This window comes from Ictidomys tridecemlineatus, chromosome 6 (assembly GCF_052094955.1).
Source record: "Ictidomys tridecemlineatus isolate mIctTri1 chromosome 6, mIctTri1.hap1, whole genome shotgun sequence".
In the NCBI taxonomy this organism is placed as follows: domain Eukaryota; kingdom Metazoa; phylum Chordata; class Mammalia; order Rodentia; family Sciuridae; genus Ictidomys; species Ictidomys tridecemlineatus.
The window spans coordinates 99650655-99654489 of record NC_135482.1 but is presented as its reverse complement, the minus strand read 5'-3'; the positions used below and the strand labels follow the sequence as shown (position 1 = coordinate 99654489).

The 3835-nt window shown below is 38.3% G+C and overlaps 1 pseudogene; it reads left to right on the top strand.

Annotated features, from left to right (window-relative positions):
• The first annotated feature begins 1627 nt into the window (after positions 1-1627).
• LOC101969662 (rab5 GDP/GTP exchange factor pseudogene) lies at positions 1628-2604 on the top strand (annotated as a pseudogene).
• The last annotated feature ends 1231 nt before the right edge of the window (positions 2605-3835 follow it).

Genomic DNA, 3835 nt, shown 5'->3' with positions numbered 1-3835 from the left:
CAGTGTACCACAGCACAGTACCAGGGTATAAAAGGATTGAGAAGGTATCCACAATCATTGAGTGTCTCCTTGTAAGCTGAATTTTGCAGTAGCATCCTCAGTTCGGATCAAGTGCATATTATATTCACTCTGATCTTTTGACCAATGGATGTCACCTGGATAAACCTTTTCTGTCAAAGGGCAGAAAAAAGACACTCCACCCACAGGAAGACATGTCAATAGCATTAAAGCTTAATCCTTTCTCAGAGAAAAATATAAATACTTGGGAATGGTGATGTAATCTATGCTGAAATCCTTTAAATTATATAGCCAACAGATTTCTTAGTGAAATTTAAAATTGAGCATGGGTGCCCTTGTTGTTAAAAAAAAATAGGAAAAAACGGGGAAGAAAAATAAAATACTAGAACTTCTATTTATATTTCCTTGTGATTTTAAGAAAAATAGTCTTCACTAATATTTTATGGATTTACTATCACGTGCCTGTCATGTATGTTATGTGACCTCTCATGAGGGAGACATGGAAGTTCCTAAAAGTTATGTTGTATCTTTCATGTTGACTTTTGTGCTACATGTTGCTTTGTGAGTTTTTTGTAAGTAAAAGTCATGTGCTGCAAATTTTGCTCACTTTTTCAAGTGCTGTGAATAGTTTCCCAATTGTATGCTAGTTAGCACATCTTTAATTAAGCATGCAAGCACATGTACACACAACCCATGCTCCCTGGGCAAAGAAAATGTTTTTTTAGAGGGAGAGAGAGAGAGAGAGAGAGAGAGAGAGAGAGAGAGAGAGAGAGAATTTTTTAATATTTATTTATCTTTTTTTACCTATTGGTGGACACAACATCTTTGTATGTGGTGTTGAAAATCGAACCCGGGCCTCATGCATGCCAGGTGAGCACGCTACCACTTGAGCCACATCCCCAGCCCCAAAGAAAATGTTTTAACAACAATTGAGAAGGCAAATACATTATAAAAGACACATGTACTGGGGAGGGACAATTTGGAAAAATGAACACAGAAAAAAATGTTATTGCCACATTGTGATTTTTTGTTTAATGTGAGGATACAGTTATCCACCTTCATTTTTAAAATCCTAAAAATAGAGGTCTTCATTAGGCCACCACCTCTCCCCATGTATCAAACTCAATTCAAATTGTATTAAAGACCTAAATTTATCACCTAAAACTATAAAACTACAAAAAATACAAAGGAAAATAAATTCAGTACATCCATAGAAGAAAATATTTTTTGGATAACACCCCAAAAGCACTGACAGTAAATGAAACATAACATTATGTCAAGGAAGCAGCACAGGAAACAACAGAGTAAAGATACAACCTACAGAAGAGGAGAAAATATTTTTCAATTAATTTTCTGACAGGAATTACTACAAGAATGAATAAAGATTTCAGAAACACAACAATAAAATATAAATTGTCCAATTAAAAATAGGCTTTCTGAACACATTTCTTAAAATTAAAAAAAAAATGCAAATTACCCACATGTACAGGAAAACATTTCAGTGTCACTAACCATCAGAAAAATGCATATCAAAACCACAGTGAGGCACCTCCTGGAGCTGAACCAGGGGAGATGGTGCTGTCACCAGGGGCCACCCAACAGGAAGAGGATGAGCCTGAAGTCTGAGCACCTAGATATTCATAGGGACCAGTTGGAGCTCCTGTGCAAGAAGGGTTGTGGCTATTATGGCAACCCTGCCCGGCAGGGCTTCTGCTCCCAGTGCTAGAGAGAGGAGTACCACAGAGCCCAGGAGAAGTAGATCCAGAAGGACTGGGAGCTGGCTGAAGGACTTCAGCAGGAGAAGCAAGAGGCATTTGCCAGCAGCAGTCAGAGCAGCAGGGGTGCCCTTCATCACATTTTCCAAATATGAAGAAAACAAAACCAGTGGAAAGATCCACAAGGTAACTACAGTGACGAAATCCTTCAGTGCTTCTTCCAGAGTTGGATCAAGAAGATCAGAAATTCAGGAAGCAAAAGCTCCCACTCCTTTCATAAACTGACAAATCAGCATTGAAACAGGGTCTAAGGAGTTCATAGAGTTTTTCAAGACCTCCACAAAATCAAACAAGAGATCCATAAGCGGACCAAGATGTTTTGGGAATGATTCATTACAAAAAGGATTCGGGCATTGAGGAGCATTCAGAGTGTACTCAGGAGTTTTACCAGAATGTGGTGGAAAGAATACTGACTTTTGGAAAAGTGCCTCCAGAATCAGTTAAGAAGATAATGGATCAAATGGAAAAGTACATCATAATATGGGTTCTGTTCAGAAGCCACTGATGATAGAAAAGACCACACCATGTAGAAGAAGATATCACTGATATGGATACAAATACTGTGCCCAAGATAAGCTGGTCTGCATCACCAGGTATAGCAAGCACATCTTCAACACCATCAAGATCACCAACAATGAGCCTGCTTCTGTGGGTGGCTTGAGCCTTCTTCTGCTTCTTTCCCAATCTCATCTACATTGTGCTGAAGGGCAAACCCACAACACCTGTAGTCCTACATCCAGTACATCATCTGCTTCTGAAATCCCAGCTGGCTGATGACGGGAAGGACAGATACTATTTCATCAACCTATGATGTGCTTTGGCTGTCATTGAGAAATTGAATAACCAGTCTTTGAATCCAAGTCACACTGATTTTGATTTATACATGTCTAGCCAGACCACTCTCAGGAGGCAAGAACCCAAGAGTTGGTCTCCTGATGCTTGCTTAGGTGTGAAGCAGATGTATAAGATCTTAGACCTCCTGTCTCAATTGAATGAAAGACAGGAAAGAATCATCAATGAAGCCACAAAACTTAACAAAGACTTAATAGATTGCAAAAGAAGTTCAAGATATTGTGGAGAAATATGCACTTTAAATTAAGCCCAAAGTCAACTGTTAGTGGCTACTAACTCTGAAAATGTTGAAAATGACAAAATTTCTCCACCATTGCAAACTCAGGTTTCTGCACAATAATAAACATTATATGGGTAGTATTTATTTGAGCCTACATTGAAGGTAACAGTATTGCAGCCTGCAATTGGGATATAGAACATATTCAATTGCTTATAAATCTCAGAGCATTTTTAAGATACATTTTGTTGGGGGTGTTTTACATGTTTTATTTTCTTTTTCCTGGTAGGGGAAACTTAGTTAATAATAAATTACTTTAAAAAAAGAATGAGAAATCATCTCACCCCAGTTCAAATGGCTATCATCAATGAAAGCAAAAACTAACAAATCATGGTAAAAATTCACAGGAAATGTAAGTCTTACACTGCTGATGGGAAGGTAAATTATTATAAGCATTATGGAAAAACTATAAAATTTTCTCAAAAAGCTAAAAATAAACTCACCATGTGACCCAACTATCTCATTTTGTATACATAATTTTAAATGTGAGTGTCATAAAAGAGATACATTCACTCTTATATTTATTGCTGCACTACTCACAATAGCCAGAATATAAAATCAGATAAGTTGTCCATCAACAGATAAATGGATAAAGAAATTGTAGGAGGGGATCCAAGATGGCAGAGTAGAGAAGATATCGTGTCTGGCTACTCTGTACATGAATCCAAGAAAGCTATCAGGCGGCTTCTCCACAAGTTCTCGCCTTGACGGAATACAACACCTCAAAGCATGTGACAGGACCCCATGCAGCGGATTTTCACAGAATCCACAGGAGTTGCAAACACTGAGTAGAACTCAGAGCCTCTATGTTCTGGTAAGACTCCAGACGCTAGAACATAAGCCCCCAGTTTGAGCACATGTGCAGCTCTCAAGTGGTGAAGCAGAAAACACCAAATCAGCACCTCTGCAGAGC